This window comes from Sciurus vulgaris (assembly GCF_902686455.1).
Source record: "Sciurus vulgaris genome assembly, chromosome: 1".
Classification (NCBI taxonomy): domain Eukaryota; kingdom Metazoa; phylum Chordata; class Mammalia; order Rodentia; family Sciuridae; genus Sciurus; species Sciurus vulgaris.
The window spans coordinates 108,089,081-108,114,275 of NC_136461.1; the positions used below are offsets into that span (position 1 = coordinate 108,089,081).

General features: G+C 39.2%; 1 pseudogene across 1 annotated transcript; it reads left to right on the forward strand.

Moving 5' to 3' along the window:
• Positions 1-22,143, forward strand: LOC306663854 (3 beta-hydroxysteroid dehydrogenase/Delta 5-->4-isomerase-like; annotated as a pseudogene). The gene is made up of 3 exons: positions 1-128; positions 11,770-11,931; positions 21,236-22,143. The product of its transcript is annotated as a 3 beta-hydroxysteroid dehydrogenase/Delta 5-->4-isomerase-like (transcript).
• The last annotated feature ends 3,052 nt before the right edge of the window (positions 22,144-25,195 follow it).

The following is a 25,195-nucleotide window of genomic DNA, read 5'->3' on the forward strand; positions in this document are numbered from 1 at the left end:
ATGACTGCTTGGAGCTGCCTGGTGACAGGAGCAGGAGGCTTTCTGGGCCAGAGGATCATCCAATTATTGATGCAGGAGGAGGGCCCTGGACAAGGCCTTCAAAGTGGAATCCTGGAAGGAATTCTCTAGTAAGTGAGTCCACTATCACACACTCAAGGAAACTTGAGGTCATAAGGCTCCTGCTGTGTCTACATACATCAGAAGGAATCTGGGATGGCATTGCTTTCCGGAGAATCAATACTTGCCTGATTCAGATTTGGACAGAGTGGTAGTAGGCAGCCACTGAGCCATGTGACTCCATCCCTCCCATAGAGAATATCACATCAGGTTTCAATCTGCTCACTGAACACTTCACTGTGCTGAAGGTGTGGGTGTGGCAATTGGTGTGAAAAATCAGCAGAGGATTATCTCACAGACACTCATAAATGCAACCCTGCCTCTCTTCATCACTCATAATTGGGTTCTTTCCTTATTTCTTTTGTTCTGTTTTGCTCTTTTGGTAGAGGGTGGGAATTCATTTAATATTTCAGTGGAAGTGAATAAAAACAAAGTGAAGGTAAAGCAGCATGTTTATGTCTAAGAAAGTTACCAAGAGACAGAGACAGAAGAAGTTACTAGTTTGCATTTTGACACATGCGAGAATGTGAAATCATGAATTCTGATGAGTGGGACCAACACTAAAGCTATACTTGTAAACTGTGGTCTGGAAGAGAAATGGAAAAGAATCCCTGGGGATCTGCCTGCAACACACTTATGTCAGCAGTAGGCATCAAGGGAGAAGGTCCCCAAGAGGGGTAAGGTCAGTAAGTGTAAGGAGAATTCCCTTAGGACCCTCAGATGCCTAAAAATCAAAGCTAGTTACTGCCCAGCTATGGTGAGGAGTATGGCCTTCAACATGTTTATATTAGTAGCACAGGAAGCAAAGCAGATGCCTGGGTTCTGGGAAAGGCCTTTGCACTTATTTTTAGCCCAGTGTTTTCTGTCATTGAATACACTGAAGCATTTTCACAAACTTAAGACGTTTTCTCCAAAAGCCAGGCAAGGGTGAGCAGAGAAATGGGAAGTGGATATTTGATTGGAACGAGGCCTCCACTAAATAAGCATAAGGCCTCAAAATGCCTGAGACAATAGGGTCTTCCATTCCTATGAGACTGGCACAGAACTGCCTCTTACAGGCAGTCAGAGCTCCTGCACATACACCAGCATGCACTGCATGTAATGTGCCACAAGGAGGAAGAAAAGCCAACAGGCTAATGGCAGGCAGCTCCAGCCTGCATTCTCCCTTCCTCGCCTTCCACTTGTGGACTCTGCAGCCTATGGCAAATGAATAAGAAAAACAGGGAAAGATGCTCAGCCACTGGCTTAAGTTTTAGGCAAAAAATGAGCACAGAGAAAAGTGCTGAGCTTTCAGTGTTCAAACAACCATCAGGGAGCGGGTGGGATTTGGGGAAGAGACCGAGTTGTGTAGCTTGTGGAAATAGCCTGAGAGCTGGTGCAGAGTTGAGGTTGAGTGTGTAGCTGAGGAGAATCAAAGGGAATGCAGAGGCTCGATGCCCACTACTGATCAGGGTTAAACAGGTTATATTAGGTAGCATAGGTCCACAATGACCTTTGTACTAGGCAACATTGGCCTCAGATTTGCACATACGGTGTACAAGTAGGTGATGTACTGTTCAGTCATGTTAAAAAAATGTCAAGATACCACATTTGTGTCAATTATTTTGATGTTAAGTATGCGAATCATTTCTAAACTTTACAAAAAAATGTGTGCAATGGAGAAGACAGAGACTGGCCTTTGGCATCTTTCCATGTCCCTTCCTTCTTGTGTGGGGAATAGTTAAGACAGGCACTTGGCCTGGCCCTGGTCATTGTCTTCTGACATGGGAAGGTGTGTGGAACTAGTCCCCAGGAGCCATTGACATCAAAGCCTGGGGTCTTATAATACTTTTGCCTTTAATCCCCTGTGCACAGGAGAGGACTTGAGGCTATGGCTTATACTTCCTATAATCCCAGAGAAAGAAAGGAGATGCCTAAATGGCACTACAGGTTTTTCTACCATTTTTTCCATTGAAATTGCTTGCATATCTTGAATAAATTACAGATACTATGCTCCCAATCTGATTACTCAATATTCAAATTTTATAAGTAAATGCTCAGAAACCACTCTGAAGTTGTGACTATCTCTAGCCTCAACTAATACACTGACAGAAATCCAGGGTGACTGGATAGAGATCTCAATTAACCCTGCATATGTAGATGTTCAGAGATGGGTTTGCTGAGGGTGAGGACGAACGATGCCTACCCTACCTAGCCTCTTATTCAGCGCGATTACTCAGGCATTGGAGATCAAGCTCTGAAGGCACGGATCTAATTTTATTTAGGGTTGCACAGGACATATATAGACACATTATCCAATCAGGTTAACATGCTTGTTAAAGTATAACACAGTCAGCCTTTAGGTGAACTATACATCGAGGGTCCACGTAGTATAAACAAACCAAGCATGCCTAAGCAATTCTGCCCAGCAACAGGTCTGAGACAAAGGACTGGGGAAATGGCAAGCTCCAGCACACAGCATGAGGCAAGGCAGTGTGGGCAAGCTCACATCACAGCTTTCTGTGATGCATGTCAGAAGGAGGACTCCCCTCAGCTCAAACTCAGCCTCAGCAACTGCAAAGACCTTCATTCCATGGTGAGTCTTTACCATTACCTCAGTTTCTCTGTTCAGACTGGCTTACTTAGACCATGGTGTCAGTGACTGCTGTCAGATAAACTTGAGGAATGTTTCTACATGTATAGAGACTCTATCCGCACATTCGAGCTGGGAAATTCTTCAAGTGTAGGTCTGAGAATCAGAACCCCTGTTTTCATCCTAGAGATCACTATCTGTATAAAAACCAGTGTGGCCATGAGGTGCCTGTGCAATCAGGAGCTGGTCTGGCTGATGCTTCAAGTCACAACAGTCAGGTTTTGAGCAGGACCTCTCTCCATCCAGATGCCAGCCCAGCCTTGCTATGACCTGCTGGGCAGGAAAAGAGCATATGAAGGCATAAAGCAGAACATAGCCCTGATTATTAAAAAAAAAAAAAAAAGATGTTTTTCCTTCTTCTTCTTATCTGTCTTGAAGACTTCCTCCTGAGGAATTCCTGGTGCAAGTTTTCATGAGGTGGACAGACACTAGCTAAGGAATGACTGGAACAATATACAGACTAGTTTATCAGTTCCTTTCTGTATAATTGGTAATTATTAATTTATATTTTTGAACACGTGGAAGTAAAGAAACACACTTGTGTGATTCAGGAAGACAATATTATTCTATTTAAGACAGCATCTCACCACATTTTCCAGGCTGACCTCAAACTCTCCATGCACATGTGTAGTCCTCCAGTCTAGTTGGGATTATAGGTGTGCAGCACTGTGACTGGCAGCAATAGAGTTATAGATTAATTTTAGAATGTTCTGCCCAACATAGCCACCTATCTGAACTTTTTCCCCAACAACCCAGACATTGATAAGAAATGAAGACAAAGATCTTTGTACACAAACTCCAGTATTGTTATATGAACACACTGTCAATTATCCAGAGTCAAACTGTCAAAAAGAGGGTGGGCAATAAGCATATAGCAAGAAATCAAGGTTGTAAAATCAGGGAGAAAGCACAGCATATATAGACCCAGACCTGCCATGGAGAATGAGGAGATCAGCACCGGGGCTCTTTCAGCTGCCTTTACACTATAACAGGTTACACCATTCCACGTTTCTTTAACTATTCTTCGTGTTGGGGTGTTGGTAGAGGCCAGGGTGTGGAGGCAAAGGTGGGATTTTCACCATAATAGATTGAGGAAACAAAAGTGTTATTATAGAATATATTAATGCTGTTGTTTGGGGCCAGTTTTTCACTCATGTCCCTCTATAAGGCAAAAAATAGTGAGTCATAAAAATCTCCTCATTCTACTGTGGTCCTGTCCTATACCCTTAAGGAAGTAATGCTGAAGAAACTGCACAGAAAGATCTTGCTCAGTCTGTCACCATTGCATCAGTCCCTTTCTGTCCAATCATATTGCCACATGGTTTTCCAAATGCCTGTCATACCTATGCAGTAAAGTACCCTTAATAAAGCAAAAGGACAAGGTTCAGACAGTTTCCTAATGGATGAATACACGGAGGTTCTAAGAGGGTGCCTGTGTCCTTCCCAAACATTTTGCTCTGTGCGTCTCTACATCTGTATCCATTGTAGTAATATCCTATAGAGTAAACAGGTGAAGCATTTTGTGGACTCTCGCCCCAAATCCAAGCACAACAATATGCTGATCATCTACACATATTGGAAATAAATAGCAACAAATGCCCAAACATGTTTCCCCCTGAAATCTCCTTGCTGCTTAAAATCTGGAAACTCGGGGAGGAAGCAATTACCTGTGGTCCTTCATTGAGATTTCATTAACTAAATTCACATCACAGGATGACTCATTTCTGTTAACACTCTGCCCAGACTTCTCTTATTCTATAGTCCTCTATTAAAGTCCCGTAGAGAATAATTTACAAATCATTGTTTCAGGGGCCTTATAGACTTTCTCCAAAGCACAGGGACTTTCCCTGAAAATTATTATCTAGCTACCCCAAATTGTCTACATACCCCATTTTGCACCTTCCTTGGAGACTTGGTTCATGGGGACTTGGTCCCTTGGATGCACATGGAAATGCATTTAATCAGGGAAAATAAAATTACCAGTCCCTTGGTAATTGTTATCCAGAAGGCCTAAAGTGAAAATGGAAGAGACTGACTGATGCTAGACAAAGCTTAGAATTCATTCTGCCTGAACTCAGACTACCAGCCTCAGAACGAACCCCTCTGGGAAAAATTCCTGGAGCAACAGAGAGTACCTCTAGGACTCTAGGCACAAAGCAGGACACCCATTTGGGGAAGTAACTGACCAACAATCTATGGATCCCAGAGGGTTTGGTTTGAAAAAACTGATTCATTTACTCAAATGGATTGTGACAGTAACATCCTTAGAAGCAGTGTGTTTGTTTTAAATGTACAGAATAAAAGAGCATATTTGGGTTCATGCAGGATACACAGCTCCAGTGAAACCATTGCAGATGGCTGTACCTGATGCAAAGCCACACTAGGTTATTTCCAAGGGAACAGATGGCCTGGGGAAATATAAAAAGCCACTGTACAATGGCTTTCATGCTGAGAACAGGACTTGCCACATCCCATAAAAATGCTGACTGGAGCAGCTCACATAAGTAACTTTAATACTTCCTGTGCACATGTGTGGGACTAGATTCAGTATGACTGGGATATACACCCATTCATTAAGCTCATCACCCATGTCATGGGAGATGCTTTGGTTAGTGGGGACCCTCTACTTGGGCACCCTATTTGCTGTACCTGAGAAAGCATTTCAAATAGAATGTCTCTGCTTACCCTAATGCATCTTACAGATGCCAAGATAAACAAGAGGCTAATTAAGGAGAGAGTAGTGAAAAATGGAGGTAGAACTGTAAGATTCATCCCAGGGAAGGTGAACATTTTAAAATGGATTTTGAGAATTAAGATGGGTGTGGAAAATATTAAAGTAAAACACTTCAGGCCAAGGGAAGTGTCAAATAAAAGGGCTTATTGAGCCATTCCATACAAATGCTAGGCAGTAGAAAAAGGAACCAGGTCTTGGGCAGGTCTCACAACTACCAAGATCAGAACAAGTTGGGCCATGTCTGCCACTCCAGAGCTAAGACCATTGTATGGACTTTGGGGAAGGAACGTGCTGTGACCTCCACTGACCATAGATTAGCAGAACAATGCTTTCACAGGAGGTTTCAGGACAGGAGGAAAATCTGTTTGAAGAACTTGTTGAGTGTTCTGGATGGTAAACAGCTCCCAATGACTCCTTGATAGTAGTCTGCTTCCCTTTTGAGTCTAGGGCTTCAACATATGCTTAGGATTATGGAGCAGTTCCTTATTTGTTTTGTCCTAAGCTGTTATCTCAAAAACATTAAAAAATCTTTTACTCTCTTCCATTCTCTGGCCTAGTACTGAATTTAGACCATCTCAGAATTTGGGGTCTTATGAAAAACAGTGGTGAGTGTGAAAGTGGAAAATTGAAAGGAGAGTTAAAAGTCTCTTCTCAGCAAAGTGTAAATCTTGAGCCAGTTACCAAGAAGTGGAGTGAATAAAATTGACATTGATGGGTTTAAAAATTAATACTGCCAAGAACTAGCTGTACCAGTAAAAAAGACTGGAAATATTGATTTCTTCCCAAAATATCAAAATTTATTGAATATTTAAATTATTTATTAATTATTTGTTTTTCAGTACATTCACAAATTAAACCACTTTCACCAGTTATAATTCACTGAAAACACACCTGGTTCACTTGGTATCAGGTACAAGGCAATCACATGTTCTTTTGTCTATTCCAATCTTAATATTAATTCTAATATTTCTCACACTAAAAGGCATATATGAAATTTTAAACAAATATATATATATATATATATATATATATATATATATATATATATAAAGGGGGTTTAGACAGAGACAGAAAGAGAGAGCAAAAATGATTTAAGTTGGCCCATGGTTTCAGGTTGTCTTTGCATGCAAAGCAGAGAGCAGATGTGAGTGAAAAGTTTACTTTAATTGTCACATAAGAATTTTAAGGAATGAGTTCTGCAGAGATGAAGTGAAAGACACGGATAGCAGATTGTTTCAATAGCAGATTGTTTCAAAGTATCAATTTTAGGTGTCAGCATGAAGGTGTCATAGATGGTTATAAGGGGCAGAGAGAGACCAGGCTATATATATGAAAAACCCAAATTGAATATCAAATTCAATGTTGAAAATTTGAAAACTTTTCCTTTAAAATATGGTACAAGAAAAGGGTGTCTACTTTCTTCCCCATTATTTGATATAATACTCAAAAATTTAGACAGGGTGATTAAGAAAGGAAAGGATATCAAAGGGATGAAAGTAGGAAAGGAAAAAAAATCAAATTCACTGTCTGCAGATGATATGATCCTGTACTTAGAAGATTCTAAAAGTTCCATCAGAAGACTGATAGACCTAATAAATAAATTCAGAAAAGGAACAGGTTACAGGATCAACTTAAAAAGTAAATAACTGTTCTAGACACCAAAAATGAATCTACTGAGCTAGAAATTGGGAAAATGACTTCATTCACAATAGCTTCAAGAAATTCCTAGGAATAAATCTAACCAAGGAGGTAAAATGAAATGAAAACTATGAAACCCTGAAGGAAGAAATCAAATGAAGCACAAGAAGGTGCAAAGACATCCCATATCATGGATAGGCAAAAATAATATTGCTAAATTTACCATAATACCAAAAGCAATATACACATTCAATGCAATCCTCATCAAAATACACCAATTCCATTTTTCACAGACAAGTACAAACATATCTGAAATTCAACTAGAAAAATAAAATGAAGATAAGCAAAGCAATTCTAAGCAAAAAAAAAAAATGCAATTCTGGATGCATCACCATATCTGACTTCAGTCTGTACCACAGAGTATAGTAACCCCATGTTACTGGTGTAAAAATAGACAAATTGATCAATGGTACAGAACAAATGATGCCATTTGTAGCCCACACTGATACAGTCATCTGATCCTTGACAAACGTGCCAAAAATATACATTGGAGAAAAGAGTTTTAAGTGGTGTTGGGAAAACTGTTTATCCATATGCAAAGAATGAGACTAGATCCTAAAATCACCCCGCACAAAACTTAAATCAAAATGCATAAAAACCTCAGAATTTGACCAGAAACTATACAAACCCTATGGGAAAACATAAGGTCAACCCTCCAACATATGGTTACAGATAGTGACTTTCTCAATAGTACCCCTGAAGCTCAGGATATAATGTCAAGATTTAATAAATGGGATGCCATCAACTTAAAATGCTTCTGCAGACAAAGAAAACAATTAAGAATGTGAAGAGAGAACCTTCAGAATGGGAGAAAATCTTTGCTACCTACTCATCTGACAGAAAATTAATATCCAGCATATGTAGAGAACTCAAAAAAGTTAACACCAAGAAACCAACAATGCAATTAATAAATGGGCAAATGAACTAAACAGACACATCTCGAAAGAAGAAATACAAATGGTGACCAACAAATGTATGAAAAAGCGTTCAACCTCTTTAGCAATTAGGGAAACACAAAGAATTCATCTCACTCAAGTTAGAGTGGCAGCCATCACGAAAACAAACAATATCAATGCTGGAGAGACTCTGGAGGAAAAGGAAACATTTTATAGTGTTGGTGGAATTATAAATTAGTATAGCCACCGTGGAATTAAGAATGAAAGTTCCTCAAAAGACTACACATGGAACCATCACTTAACCCAGTAATGTCACTCTTCAGTCTTTATCCAAAAGAATTAAAGACAGCATAGTATAGCAATACATACATACCCATATATACTCTAGTAAGTGAGCTTGAAACTTGGAACCATAAGGCTCCTCCCAAGTCTATACTCATCAGCAGGAATCTGGATGGTATTTTCTTCAGGAGGCTGGATACTTATCTGTTCATAACTGGACAGGGTGGCAGTAGGCAGCCTCTGAACCTCTAGGACTCCATTTCTCCCATTTAGAGAATGCCATATCAGTTCTTTCCTCTGCTCACTATTCTTTACTGTAATGAAGGTATTGGTGTTTCAATCGGTGTGTAACATCAACACAGTATTATTCACCTGCAGCCTCCAGCACTTGGAGCCTGCCTCACACTGTTGTTCTGGATCTCTTTGTTCATTTTGTTCTCTTTTGCTCTGTTTTGGTGGTGTTGGGGAAGGTAAATGTGACAATTCATTTAGCATTTTTTGTAGAGGTGGTCGAAAATGCATGGAAAGTAACACTACATTTGAGTATCTAAGAAAGATATAGAAAGACATAGAGACAGAAAATGTAATAATGAGGACTTGTAGAACGTCTACTGAATGACCGACACAAAGTGGAAGCCAACATGACTGAATGTACATCTCCTGGACTCTACCTACACCTTCTCACTATCCCCATTCTGTTCTTCAACCCACAAAGTAAAGGACAGCAAATTTGATTGAGCAACCCATGATCTGTGCTAAATTGGCTGCCCCTGGTAAAAGTATAACCGCAACACAGATGTCGCATATTACCACATGCTCCATCCCCAGATCCTCCAACAATCCTGTGGAAGGCAGGAAAGGGAAAGTACCCACCTAGACAGAGAGGACCTTGAGGTGCAGCAAGGAGAGGAAACTGGTCCGATGTTATCTAATCACTCAGGAGCAGAGGCCAGGATAAAGACCCATCCCTGAGCCCCAGAGTGGCACTGGGTATGAATTGTGACACAGTGACACAGTGAGTCCTCAGTCCTCTCTCTTGCCTTCCTGGATGGAAATAAGTCACCTGCCTCCATCCCCATTCCCTGGATTCTAGGGGTCTTCCTGTAGGAACAGACTTCCCAGAGGACACTCTCCTACAAAAGTGGGCCTTTAATAGTACTTTTGGACCCGAGCCATTCCTTTGCTCTTCTCTGCTCCATTGGTCACTTCAGTGGCCCATGTCCTCCCCTATTTGATTCATTATGGCCTGTAAAAAATGTTAATGGTTTCACCCAATATTAACTCTAAGTCCTATGTCTGAGCAATATTTGCAAATTAACATCTAATGACAGGAAAGGGCAATGCTCACCCTAAGGAATAGCCTCCTAATGGTCACAGTTCAGTGGGAGTGAAAGATAGGCAGGAGCTGGCAACATGGTACCAGAACAGAAACCAAGAGTGTCCATCCATTGCCAGGCACTATGTGATACCTTGACAGTATCAAGTCATTATTTCCCCATGACAGCCCTAGGTCATAGGAAACATTGTTACATTCCATTTCTACAATAAGACAGGCACAGGGAAATTAATTAACTTGCCCAAGACTCCATAACTAGAATAAGCATTCAGAGTTTTAGAACAGGGGCTCTAACTACAGTAATTTAGCTCCTAAAGATAGCCCAATTACTTATCTCTGGACCTCCCTCCAATGCAGATCTTACCAGAAAAGTAACTGCCTAGTCTCTATACATAAAAGCAGGCCAAGACCTCAGTTTCTTGGACAGGCAGAAACTATGACTTCATTTGAAGTACCCGATGTGTCTTCTCCCAGTTCTCAGGATCTCTGAGCATGGATGGCAGAAGGTCCCTTTTTCTTTGGGCTCTGAGTTTTACCACTATTACCTTTTAAGGCAACAGCAAAGGAGAGTAAGGAGCAGGTGCCAGGGACATAGCAGCACAATGCTACTTTCATGAAAACCCACCTCCTTCCCCTTCCCTATCCTTTTGCCCTCCACTACAGAGTCTTCCTGGAGTTGCCTACAAGGATAAGCATTCTGGAGGACAAACAAATGCAGCAGAGGATTAAAGAAACAAGCAGTTTCTAATCATATCGAAGGAAGAATCATCATTAAACCTGAATTTTCCCCTCAGATTGTCCCTCCTGCTATTCTAGAACATGGAGGGCCAAATTTCAGTTCAGTTGACTTCCCCATACTCTCACTCAAAAAAGTTGATTCTAAACAATTGGTTCTGTCCTGGGCTGCATGGAAAAGTGACCATGGCTTGAAGGTAGAATCAGAATGGAATCTTTGCTAGAAGTATGTCTTAGAGCTCTCCCTTATTTCTCTGAGCCTCACTCTCCTCCCCTACACAGGAGACAGGGACACTCCACGAGATAGTGAGGAAAGGAAGGACGCAGAGTAGAATTGTGTGCAATTATAAAGCACAATCAAGTGTAGGATATTGATGCAGACAGCATGCAGCACAGTGTGGACTTCATGTACTAATTTGAGGTGACAATGTTACTGACAGTGATTCCCTGGAGACTGAAGACAAGCTTGAAGACACTGATGTTGTGCCCAGTGCCCAACACTAAATGGTTACAAGGGCAGTCCCTTGGAGACTGATTCATTTTCAGGACTGTGTTTGCTTTTGATTATATCTTATAGAGATGTTCCAATAAATCCATCATAGGAGCCCATCTCAAGCTCACTGATAAGGGCTCCACTGTTCTCCTAATCACATGAGCAGCAAACACCTGGTATGATGTAATCTTTCTGCCCAACTCTGATTCGGGCAGTACCAGCACCTGTCAGGGGAAGCCTGATATTCTTACTTTGTAGGTCTCCCTCCTCTTCTCCCACTGTTGGGACTTAGACACTCCTCATGGGGTCTGGAGCAGAGACATACCTGTTAACCTGTTACTCAACCCTACCCTCTCTTACACTCCATAGCTGTGCATTTGAAATGATGAAACCAGGTTTAGCATCCTATGCCACACTCTACATCTTGCTTCTCCATCAATTCCAAGTCCATAAATGATTCTTTATTCCTATAAAATTAAATTCTAATTTCCCCCTCAAGTCCAGATCCTCACAACCTCCCCATTCTTCTTAATGGAATTGATAAACTTCCCATGAATCTATTTGATAATTGTTGAGCTGTCTACTCAGTTTCACTTTCGAAACTAGAATGTGATTAAAAACAGTCATTTTTTTTCTTTCTGAGTAAATGCTACATGTTCTGATTTCTGTGCATTTCTTTACTTGTTTGTTTGTTTGTTTGTTTTTCATGGAAATCATCTCTCACTAACACTCTCCCTCCCATCTCTGATGGTCCTTGAAGATACAGGTCACAGTCTTCTTATGACATTTCCCAAGCCCATCCAAATACTTCCTAATCACCTGCCTAATCACCTTGTGTTCCCACAGGTGTGCAGACAAAGATCAAGGTGACATTGTTGGAAGGAGACATTTGGATGCCCAGTGCCTGAGGAAAGCCTGCCAAGGGATCTCAGTTGTCATTCATACAGCTGCTATTATTGATATCTTGGGTATCAGTCAGAGAGACCATCATGAATGTCAATCTTAAATGTAGAGAGGCCTGGGATGACATGGAGTAGGTGGAACTGTGGGTGGCAAAGGAAGATGAGGAGGGGTAAAGAAGCCCACCATGGTAACCTGCTGTTCTCTGGCCCAGTTATCTTTTTTCACCTATCCCAGATAACAAAGCTCAGGGCTGTTATTCTTAGGATTTTATGTGAGGAACCAAAGGCTGAAATGTGGCAAGTCCCACAATTAATTAGTAGAAAAATGGGAACTTAAACTCACATATGTATGGTTCATCTGCCATGAACCTCTTGCTACTGTTCTTCTTCTTTCCAACTTACCTGATTCTAAATCCAAATTATTTTTTGTTTGTTCTTATTAGATATGCATGACAGTAGCGTGTATTTTGATATACTCCACATACATGTAGTATAACTTACCATTCTTGTGGTTGTACATGATATAGAGTTTCACTGGGTGTATATTCATATATAAACCTATCAAAGTTATGTCCAATCCAATCTACTCTTTACTTTTCCAATCCCCACTCCTGTCCCTTCATTCCCCTTTTTCTAGTCCATTGAAATTATGTTCTTCCCTCCCCCACTTACTGTGTATTAGCATCCACATAGCAAAGAGAACATTTGGCCTTTTGATTTTTGGTAGTCACCTTATTTCACTTAGCATGATACTTTCTAGTTCCATTCATTTACTGGAAAATGCCATAATTTCATCTTCTTTATAGCTGAGTAGTATTTCATTGTGTACATATACCTGCCACATTTTCTTCATCCATTCGTCTATTGAGAGCACTTACATTGTTTCCATAAACTTAGCTCCTATGAATTGAGCTGCTATAAACATGTTGTGGACCATGTAACTATAGTATACTTATTTAAGTCCTTTGCATATATCCCAAGGAGTGGGCTATCTGGGTCAAATGCTTGTTCCATCCCTACTTTTTGAGGAATTTTCATGCTGCTTTCCAGAGAGGTTGCAGCAATATGCATTCACCAGCAATATATGAGTGTACCTTTCTCCCACATCCTTGCCAACATTAATTGTTACTTATATTTTTTTCATTTTTTAATAAACACACAGAAAAACAGCACTTTGTTTAATAAATGTATACAAAATTTTATTTTGAAATTTGCAAACACAGTACATATACAAATACTTTGACTTAATTACATGAACAAAACCGCAGTCTCAAAATCTTTCTAAAATCAATCATACATAAAATACCAGGTTTCTGAAGGGGTATATAGAAAGCATATACAATTTTTTAAAATGTGATATGGCTATTAAATAGCATATTAATTTAGAGAAGCATAAACTTACTAGATGCACAATATCTTCAGGTGGAAAACTGACATACTGACACATTTCAATTTTGTGTTATATTTATTTCCAAGTATTCTTAATTGCACTATTTAAATGGATACTATCATAGATTTAACTAAGAATGTCTCCATAAATGTTTTGCAATATTAACAAAAAACATGAAATGTTTGTTGGTTACCACAACATGATTGGAAGAGCAGTTAAAAACCACCCTTGTAGGTAGGTGAGAACTCAATGAGTGACTGGCCAAAAGGGCACTCATATAATTCAACACCCAAAAATTACCACACAATTTCTTCTAATTTGCATGTTCCAACACATAAATAATACATTTAATTGGCAATCTGTAAATCAAATCTGAAGCCCTAACTTAACAGGATTCAGATAGATTTGGAGTTAGGATCGAACACTATTTTGCCATAGTGATATTAAGCTTCATCAGTCATCTGGAGATCAGACTTGCATCCCTTCAAACAGCATATAGCGAGGTATCACTGTTCATTTATAACAATTCTTGGTTCAAAGACGAACTCAACCAAGCTCATATTCTTGATAATTGCCATTCTAACTGGAGTGAGATAAACTCTCAGTGGAATTTTCATTTGCATTCTTGAATTGCTAAAGATGTTGAACATTTCTTCAAATATTTGTTGACAGATCATATTTCTTCTCCTGTAAAGTCCCTTTCAGTTCTTTTGCCCATTGGCTGATTGACTTATTTGAGGGTTTTTGATGTTAAGTTTTCATGTTCTTATATATCCTGGAAATTAATGCTCTCTCTGAGCTGCAGGTGGCAAAAGATTTTCTCCCATTCTGTAAGCTCTCTATCATGTTCTTGATGGTTTTCCTTGCTGCTTGAAGAAGCTTACTTAGATACCACCCCATTTATTGATTCTTGATTTTACTTCTTGTGCTTTAAGAGTTTTGTTGAGGAATTTGGTTCTGAAACTGACATGATGGAGATTTGAACCTACATTTTCTTCTAATAGGTGCAGGGACTCTAGCCTAATGCCTAGGTGCTTGATCCACTTTAACTTGAGTTTTGTGCAGGATGAGAGATAGGACCTTCCTTTCATTTTGCTACATATGAAACGTCAGTTTTCCCCAGCATCATTTGTGGAAGAGATTATCTTTTCTTTAATGTATGTTTATGTCACCTTTGTCTGGTTTGGGATAGCTGTATTCATATGGGTACATGAGTCTTTTATTCTGTTCCAGTGTTCTTCATGTCTGTTTTGCTGCCAGTACCATGCCATTTTGGTATAGCTCTGTAATATAATCTAAGACTGGAATTATGATGCTTTCTGCTTCACTTTTCTTGTTGAGGATTGCTGTGGCTATTCAAGGCCTCATATTTTCCAAATGAACTTCATGAAGGCCTTTGCTGTTTCTATGAAGAACACCATTAGGATTGCAATAGGAATTGTATTAAATCTGAATAGTGCTTTTGGTAGTATGACCATTTTGAGAGTATTAATTCACCTCTCCAAGAACGTGGGAGATCTGTCCATGTTTTAATCTTCATTTTCCTTCTTTAGTGCCTGGAGATTTCATTGCAGTGGTCTTTTACCATTTTGTTAGATTGTTTCCTAATGTTGTATTTTTTTGAGGCCATTGTGATTGTGATACTTTCCTAATGTCTCTATCAGTTGATTCATCACTTTGTACAGGAATGCAATTGATACATGGGTGTTGATTTTATATCCTACTACTTTGCTAAATTCATTTATGAGTTACCTAAAAGTTTATTGGTGAAGTGTTGATTGGAACTTCTAAATATTGAATCGTGTCATCATCAAATATGAATAGTTTGAGTTCTTCTTTTCCTATTCATATCCCTGCAATGTTTTTCTTCTAATTGTTCTAGCTCTAGTTTCATGGACTATATTGAATAGAAGTAGGGGAAAAAAGGCATTCTTGTCTTGTTCCAGTTTTTAGAGGGAATGTTTTCAATTTTTCTCCATTTAGAATGATGTTGGTCATAGGTTCAATGTGTACAGCTTTTACAATGTTGAGATATGTTCCCACTGTCCCTAGTTTTTCTAGTGTTTTGAATATGAAATGATGCTATATTTTGTCAAATTCTTTTCTGTATCTATTGATATAATCTATTATTCTTATCTCTAAGACTACTGATGTGATAAATTATATTTATTGATTTCCATACCTTGAACCAACCTTGCATCCCTGAAATGAACCCCACTTGATCACAGTGCACTGTCTTTTTAATACGTTTTTGTATGAGATTTTCCAGTATTTTATTAAGAATTTTTGCATCTATCTTCATCAAGTACATTGGTTCAAAGTTTTCTTTCCTTTATTTGTCTTTGTCTGGTTTTGGTATCAGGGTAATACTAACTTTGTGGAATCAATACGTAAGCATTCCCTCCCTTTTCGTTCATGTCTTCTACTACATTTGATGTTCGTTTGCTCTTCTTTTTCTAGGGATTTGGGATGTAATGTTAGGTTATTTATTTGTTGACTTTTCTATTCTTTAATGAATGAGCTCAATGCAATGAACTTTCCTCTTAGCACTGCCTTCATAGTGTCAGAATATTTTGGTATCTCACTATTCTCATTTATCTTGAAGTAGTTTTTATTTCTTCCCTAATTTTTTATGCTACCCATTAGTCATTCAATAGTGAATTCTTTAGTCTCCAGGTATTAGAGTAACTTCTATTTTTTTATTCTATCATTGATTTCTAATTGCATTCCATTATAATCTAATAGAAAGCAGGGTATTATCTCCATCTTTTGTATTCACTCATAGTTGCTTTGTGGCCAAAGATATGACCTATTTTAGAGAAGGATTCATATATTACTGAGAAGAAAGTGTATTCAGTCATTAATGGATGAAATATTCTATATATGTCTGTTTAAGTCTAAATTTTTTTTTTTTTTTTTTTGGCAGTGATGGGGATTGAACACAGGGCCTTGTGCTTGCAAGGCAAGCACTCTACAAACAGAGCTATATTCCCAGTCCTAAATCAATTGCAGTTTTTAGTTCTATAATTTATTTATTTAATTTTTGTTTTGAGGAAAAATCCAGTAGTGAGAGATTTATGTTAAAGTCACCCAGTAATTTTGTGTTGTGGTCTATTTGATTCTTAAAATTGAGAAGGTTTGCTTCATGTACATAGATACTCCACTGTTTGGGGCATAAATATTTATGGTTGTTTTATCTAAAGAATAAATATAAGATTTATCAGGATAGATGAAGTCTTAGAAATATAAATCAAAGGAATGCACAATCTTTTCAATGAAATACATTTAATTCCCTTAAACAGTATGATCTGTCCCTTCTGATTAACTTTGACTTGAAGACCACTTCATCTGATATGAAGATAGAAATCCCTGCTTGTTTATGAGATCCAAATGAATAATATGTTTTTTTCCCATACTTTTACTTTCAGTCTCTGGATGTCATTGTCTATGAGGTGAGTCTCTTGGAGACTGCATGTTTTTGGGTCTTGAGTTTTAATCCAAATTGCCAGTCTATGTGTTTTGATTGATGAGTTTAGGCCATTTATATTTATTATTTGAAATGCTTTTTATATCCTTTCATTTTGATTTATTTCTGGTTTTTACTTTGAATTACCTCCTCCTTTGATTGACTATTCTTCTAGTATAGTTCCTCCCTTTGCTGGTTTTGAGTATGTTTCTTATTGCCTGCTTTCTAGTTGTAAATTCTTTAAACATTTGTTTATCATGGAAGGTTTTTATTTCATCATCAATTCTGAAGCTTAATTTGCTGGATAAAGAATTCTTGGCTGACATCCATTTTCTTTCAGAGCTTTGTATATACTATTTCAAGACCTCCTAGCTTTGAGGGTGGGTTGAGAAATCAGCTGAGATTCAGATCAGTTTCCCAGTAAAAGTGACCTGTCATTTTTCTCTGGCAGTCTTTAAATTTCTATCTTTATTCTGTATGTTAGGCATTTTCATATAATGTGCTTTGGTGTAGGTCTGTTTTAATTTTGTACATTTGGGATCATGTAAGCCTCTTTATTTGATTTTCCATTTCATTCTTCAGGTTTGGGAAATTTTCTGATATTATTTCATTGAAAGATTGCACATTCCTTTGATTTGTATCTCCAAACCTTTCTCTATCCTGATAAGTCTTATATTTGTCCTTTTTATATTATTGAATATTTCTTGAACATTCTGTTCATGGTCTCTCAACATCTTTTCTAAATGGCAAACTTTATTTTTGAGATTACATATTTTGTCTTCATTGCCTGAAACTCTATCTTCCAAGTTGTCTTTGTTGGTAATGCTTTCCATTGAATCATTTTGGTTACTGATCCCTTCATTTCAAGGATTTCTGCTTGATTTGTTTTCAGAATCTCTATCTTTTTATTGAAGTTATCTTTTATTTCCTATATTATCTCTTTGATTTAATTTCTTACAACATATTTACCTCATAGATAGATTAAATTATACATTATGAACTCCTTCTCTGATATTTCTTCCACTGAGATGTTGATTTACCCTGTTATTGAAATACCTTGGTTTCTTTGGAGTGATTTGTTCTCTAGATTTCATGTTGATTGTGTGTCTACCCTTATAGCCCTATGGATCTGAGGTGATAGTGATTCTACCCTGTGGACTTGAAGTGTCCCTGAATGTTTCCACTACATCACCATTTGGTGGAGACTAATAATAACAATAACCAACATAAACAATATGCAGCTTTAAATAAAATATTTTCTCCTATGATATCTATAATGTTAATGTATGTCACAATCAACAGAAATGATATTGTCACTTATTACCTACAATAAAAAGAATAATTTACAAAAGCATTTACAATTTTGAATGGTGGACAGGGATAGAACAGAGGTGATGTAGGGTGTGATGTTTATGATGGTGGAAAAGAGAAAATAGGAGTAAAAATTTAAAGGATGAGTGAAATAGAGAACAATAGAGGGAGGCTGTTAGCAGAAGAAAAGAGAGAAAGAGAATGACAGGAAACATAAAAGTGACAAAAATGTCTATGTGTATACATACATATTCTATATATATCTATATATATACATATATACATATTATATAATATATATGAGGTAAAAAGTTTTAAATTAAAAGTGAAATAAAGAATTCAAAAGAAAACTGAAATAAAAGAACCAAATATTTTAGTTCTCAAAATACTGATCCATGAAAAATAACTGGTTTCAAAATGCTAGAAATGAGAAGAAACAAATATGATTATGCATAAATGTCCATTAACCATTAAGGTCACAATTAAATGAAGAAAAAACAAAAACATTGATGAAAAGTTAAAGAACTTTTTTTTGTTGAAGTTCAAAAGATTCTCAGCTTCCCTTCACTGCACTCTCTGTAAGTTCATCTGCTTCCCCCTCAGGATGGGGATTGCTGGAGTAAGAGTTAATTCCCTAGGCAGAACTCCTGGAGGCAGGGTTTAGGTTTAGGTATGCTCCAGCTCCTTCACTGAATGCCAATTTGTTTAGCAATTTAAATCAGCACACCTCCAAGGCCCTGCAATTGGGGGTCCATGCTGGAAGACCGCACCATGAGGATCTCCCCTGGGTACTATTACTTCACCTACAAACCCCATATTTTTCTGATCTTGGATTCAGTCTTTAATCTCAATCTCTCCCACCCCTGCCCTTTTGAATTCCTGGCCAGGAACATCTCTCCCAGCTTGTCCTGCAAGCAACAAGATTGGAGGGGGGAAACCTGGTGGGTTTCCACAAACAGTAGTACTTTGTGTAAACTTCTCTCCATGTTTGATTCTCTCCTGGTCATGTAGGCACTGTCCTTCTCATGCAGTGTGTTTCCTAGGCCCGTGTTTTGGGCCAGCCTTCAGTTTGCCAGGAATTGGCTCCCTCTGCTGTGGGCCTCAAAGTTGTGGTTGCAAACAGATCTTTCCTCCATCCTCCAAACACAGCCAGGAGAGATGTTACTTTTTCCCCATACAAGGATGTTTTCCAGGGTGCCTTTCAGTTTAGTTAAGCAATGTCTTTGATCTCTAAACTCTCCATACACAGACATGCTTCAGGACTCCTAAAAATGCAGGTTTCTTTAATTCCCTGATCCCTCCACTTTGCTCACAGAGGGACATTCTGGCTGGTGCTGCTGGAGACTTCTTCCTTATTTTATATATCCAACTTCCTGAGTCTCAGATTTGCTTTGCATGTCCAGTATTAAATTCCAATAAAGTGCCCCCATTTTTCTCGCCCTGACCGAGGAGCTTCCTATCTCCTTTCTTGGTTTCTTGCCATGGATCAAAGAAGAAAGCAACATTCTCTATTTCATGACCTTGAAACCTCTCACTACAAATTCTTGAGATCCATCCACCCCTGTTTCCCTGGGCCAGAAGAGACCTTGAAGTTTTCTCCTACTTCATGCTTCTAAGTCTTCAATCAGGGCTGATGAGAACACCCAGAGCCCTCCTCAGGAAAGGCTTCCTCTCCAGAAAACTGGCAAAGCTGGCTCACAAAGGTCTGCTAAGAGAGAACAACCCAGCATACCACAACCCATGATATTTTTAAACAATGATCATTTTCCACTCTCCATAATCCTACCTCTTCAGCTCACTGAGTTCACTGTTGTGAAGCAGGTCCTATACAAGTGCCCAAAATAACACTTGCATATATCAGTATTTCCAAATACCTTTTATAAAGCTACCACAAGGTACTTTTGAGTCCCCAGTCATTACAAGAATACAACTATTTCCTACATAACAACATGCTGACCACCCACAAGGTAAGATAATCCAGGACTTAACAAAAGTTTCATTGGTACTCCTGTCTACTCTCTGCTTCTGTTTCAACAATAGATGTGAAATGAAAAAGGAAGTGTTGGAGGCACAAATCACAAATATGCTGTCAACATTGCCTGCTGGTTAACATTTTCTCTAATATATGAATTAATTTTTGTAACAAGTTAGGCTCTTTCTCCAGATAAGCAAGTTGCACAAGCACTTTAAAAGGGAAAATAAAAGAAAAAGTAAACCTGCCAAAAAGATATTATTCCTTCTTCAAAACAAGAAACTCTGCATCATCTCCAAGACCTGCAGGTCTATTCTGTTACAGGGATTCCACACAATGACAATATTATATGTCTTCCCAGCAGAAAGTTCATGCTACTTTTTGGTTTCAGTGAGGCTCGATAGTAAAGTCCAGTGTGGAACTCCAAAAAATTAAGTAAAGGGAATGATTTTCACCCCTACTGCTTATAACTAGGCAAAGAGAATGATAGAAAGACTTTAGAGTGGGCTTTTAAAGAACACACAGTCAGGAATAGGATCTGGGTCTCCAGCACCTCCCCCAACTCAATAACCAATTGCTCAGTGACCAAAAAAATTTCCATGTTATAAAGTGTTTTTTAATCCTCAGCAAATGTGAAACATGGCAACACTGTAATATCTGTTTAACAGGGTATGTCATCTATAAACAACCATTTATGAGCTCATTTCATGTGAAATTCCAACCATTCTTGAGAGTATGAGCTCCTGAGTTTTTAGATTTGAAAGTCTTATCTTTAATGAAATGATATGCAAGAAAAAGACTGATTGACTCATTGGCTGATTTTTTTGATAATTCTGGGAACCAAACCCAGGTCCCAGAGCATGCTAAACAAGCGCTCTACCCCAGTTATATCCCAAGAACAAATGGCAATATGGTAACATCCACATGGCAAAATATTAACTGGAAACTCTATGCTCATTTCCAGAATCAAAATACACACACACACACACACACACACACACACACACACAATGGAAACACACATATTGGAAAAGACAGTTTATGACCCTGAAAGGCAAAAACTTATCATTACAGATCACAGATGTCAGATTCCTTTCTACAGTTTTTCCCAAGACTTTAGCATTGCAGTTGTGAATTTAGGACAGAGAAAAATACACATGAATCAGGAGTAAATCCCTCCATTGTGCTAACAGATAGAGATGAATGTGACTCTATGATCATGGTGCCTTAGGGTTATTTCCTAACACGGACATCTTACTCCCCATGTGCAGGTACCCGACTCCTGTTGGAGGCCTGCATCCAAGCTAGTGTGCCAGTCTTCATCTACACCAGCTCAGTAGCTGTGGCTGCACCTAACTCCTATAAAGAGATCATCCAGAATGGTCACGAGGAAGAGCATCATGGAACTACATGGACTGCTCCATACCCATACAGCAAAAAGCTGGCTGAGAAGGCTGTGCTGGCAGCTAACGGGAGCACTCTGAAAAATGGGGGCACCTTGTGGACTTGTTCTTTAAGGCCCATGTACATCTATGGGGAAGGAAGCCCTGTACTTTCTCATCTTGTGGTGGAGACCCTCAGAAACAATGGGATCCTGAGAGGAGTAGGCAAGCATTCTGAAGTCAATCCAGTCTATGTGGGCAACGTGGCCTGGGCACACATTCTGGCCTCCAGGAGCCTGCGGGACCCCAAGAAGGCTGCAAGCATTGGAGGACAGTTCTACTACATCTCAGATGACACACCTCACCAAAGCTATGATGACTTAAATTACAACCTGACCAAAAAATGGGGCTTCCAGCCTGATTCCAGGCAGAGCCTTCCTCTCTCTCTGATGTACTGGCTTGCCTTCCTGCTGGAGGCAATGAGCGTCTTCCTGAGTCCCATTTACAAATATCAGCCCCCCTTTGACCGCTATTTACTGACATTAACAAATAGTGTGTATACCTTCTCCTATAAGAAAGCTCAGCGAGATCTGGGTTATAAGTCTTTAAACACCTGGGAAGAAGCCAAAGAGAAAACTGTGGAGTGGATTGGTTCACTAGTGGAAAAACACAAGTGAGCACTGAGGAAAAAGGCTCACTGATGGGCAGATGGCAGGGATGGGGACCTTGGTTTTGTCAGGAGCTATATGTTGAGTTCCTCCAAATGGTTCCCTCTAGAAAGTGACAAATGAAGCATCCCAGGTTTGGCTGCCTCCCTTTCACACAATAGTCAGTTTGTTGATTTCCTCTGACCTCATTATTCTATTTCCTTTTTCCAATGCTAAAGCTTTTCCTTTCCTTGGTCATCTCCCATTTCTTCATAAAGCTTAATGAAAAGACCAATAAATGTTTTAACACATACCAGGTGAAAGGGCGTTTCTATGAATTACAATTTCCTATTTTCCTTCTTCCCCTAGGTATATCCACCTCTGGTTCAAAAACAGAGTGGAACAGGAGTGGAAAAAGCAAGGATAAGGCCTGAATGGATCCTCAGACTGACTGCAGCCTACAAGTTTCAGGTACATACTGAACTCCTTCACTAGGTTCCACAGATCAAACCCAGGTGGAGTTGCTCATGCTGAAGCTCCACACCACAAGTTGAAAATAAATTCTTCATCCAACCTCCAAGAAATCAGCAAGGAGACCCTGACCACATTCTCACACAGGTCAAGTATACTTGCCAGAACAAAGAAGGGCACATTGCTTTCACACTCACAAGGCAAGAACCTTTGAAATATCCAATCTGACTTTTGTTTTCTGATTTTGTTTCCTTTAGACACTTCACATCTAAAAGCCACCTCCTGTCCTATGTCCACTGAACATCTAAAGTTCAATATGCTTTACTTGATTCTACAACCACAAGGAAAACCCAAGGCAGATGCATAAACTTAGTCTGCTACAAGTTTGCATTTTGACACCTAGGAAAACACAAATCACAAATTCAGTTGATTTGGATTATCATTAAGATATATTGTATTCCTATGTTCTGAAGGATAAAGGGAGAAAAAAATCTTTAGGAACCACTTGCAACATCCATACCAACTGATAGAGCAGCTTGCATGTGGTGCAGTGCCAGTTAGGGTAATGTAACAGAATATTTGTTAGTCACCTCAGTTTCCCAAAGAACAAGAATAAGTCTACCACACTCTGATGAGGTCTACACACCTTCAACATTTCTAGTCCAGTAGCACAGGAAATAAAGGTAAGACGTGGGATCTGGGAAACACCTTCACTATTCTTTTTAGCCCAGTGATTCCTGTCATAGAAAACTGAGGCATTTTCACAAACCTCGGACATTTTCTCCAAAAGGCAGACAAGGGTGAGCCGAGAAAGGGACGTGGATATTGAATTGTATGGTTGCCTCCACTCCATAAGCTTAAGGCCTCATAATGCTTGGGACAACAGGGTCTTCCATTCCTACTTGACACTGACACAGAACTGCCTCTTACAGGCAGTCAGAGCTCCTGCACATACACCAGCATGCACTGCATGTAATGTACCACAAGGAGGAAGAAAAGCCAACAGGCCAATGGCAGGCAGCTCCAGCCTGCACTCTCCTTTCTCTTACGTAATCCTGGGGGCTGCAGACTATGGCAGGGGTATAAGGAAAAGCACAGCTACATGCTCAGCCACTGACTGGAGTGCAAAGCCAAAAAATGCACAGAGAAAAGAGCTGAATGTAAGGTGTGTTTGAAATCTTAAGAGAGTAGGTGGGACTGGGGAAGGAGACCAAGTGGTTCACCTTAGTAGCAGCCTGAGAGCTGGTTCAGGAGGGTGAGTGTGAGGGAGGGTGGGTGAAGGATGAGGGGAATAGAGAGGCTTGAGTCCAACTGAGCATGGATTGGTGGAGGGGATTAGGTATCACAGGTTCCAGATTAACCTTTACACTGGGCAAGGCCAGCCTAGAGGGCAAACATAGAATGTCCAAGTGGGTGATGTCCTGCTCAAGACCTAGTGGCAAAATGTCAATTTTTTTCTCTTATGGGAAGAGGGAATGAATGATATACCACTGAACTTTATCCCCATCAGGTTTCTTTTTTTCATTTTCAGATGAGGTCTCAATAAATTGCTGGGGCTGGCCAAAATGTGTGATCCTCCTGCCTCAGTATCAAGAGTCCCAGGAGTTACAGGTGTGTGTTGCAACACCTGACCCCAGGAGAGAATTTTTATTTCAATTATTTTCATCTGTAAATATTTCTAAACTATGAAAAAATAGTGCCACGTGGAGCAGAGAAGAAACAGTGGTGGTGTCCAATACCCCTTCCTGCCTTCTCTGGTGAAAAGCAAAGATAGGCACTTGGCCTGGCCGTGGCCATTGTCTTTCCATATGGGGAAGGTATGTGCATGTTGGTCTCCAGGAGCCACTGACAGCAAAGCCTTGGGGTCTTCCAATGTTCTTTCCCTCTAGTTCCCTGGACACAGAGCAGGACAGAGATTTATGTCTTCCACTTTCTGTCATACCCCAAAAAGAAAGGAGATGCCTAACTGGAACTATAGGCATCTCTATCTTTTTCAACATTAAAATTGCCTAAGTTGCTTTATAAAATCACAGATACTTGTGTTTTACTGTTATTAATCAATACCCAGATTCAAACAGCAAATGATAAATTTGCTCCAAAGTTAAGAACATCTCAATCCTCAGTTAATCAAGCCCTAGAATTCCCAGTGACCAGGTGATGTTAAGTGGAACTTTGAAATAACCCATCTTATTTTATTGTCTACTTTGGTTTTCTTTAGCCCCTTTATACAACAAAAGTCACCTTGTTTGGTAAGCTCATTGAACACCCAAAGTTCAATGGGTATTTTCTGATTCACAAACCACAAGTAAAAACCAATGAATATCTTTATACTTAATCTATTAAAAATTTTCTTTTTGAAACCTGAGAATATACTAATTATACTAATCACTAATTTGATTGAGAGTGGCTATCACTAAGGATATAGCTTAAGACTTTCCTCTGAGAGAGAAAGATAAAAAAAAAAAAAAAAACACTAAGGAACCACTTGCAACGCTTCAAGGAAAAAAGAATCAACAGTGAGCAGAGAAATGGAATGTTCACCAGAAATAGGTAAAGTGAAAATATAACCTTCCCTCCGGCAGCTTAGATACCTGAAGAACAAAAGCCAGTGCCTCCCAGCTCTGATGAGGCAACCACACCTTCCTTGACTGGATATGGAATTCAAAGTCCAGTAACAAAAAGCATAGGATGTCCATAAGTTCTTGACAAGGGTACTTTCTCCATTTCAGTC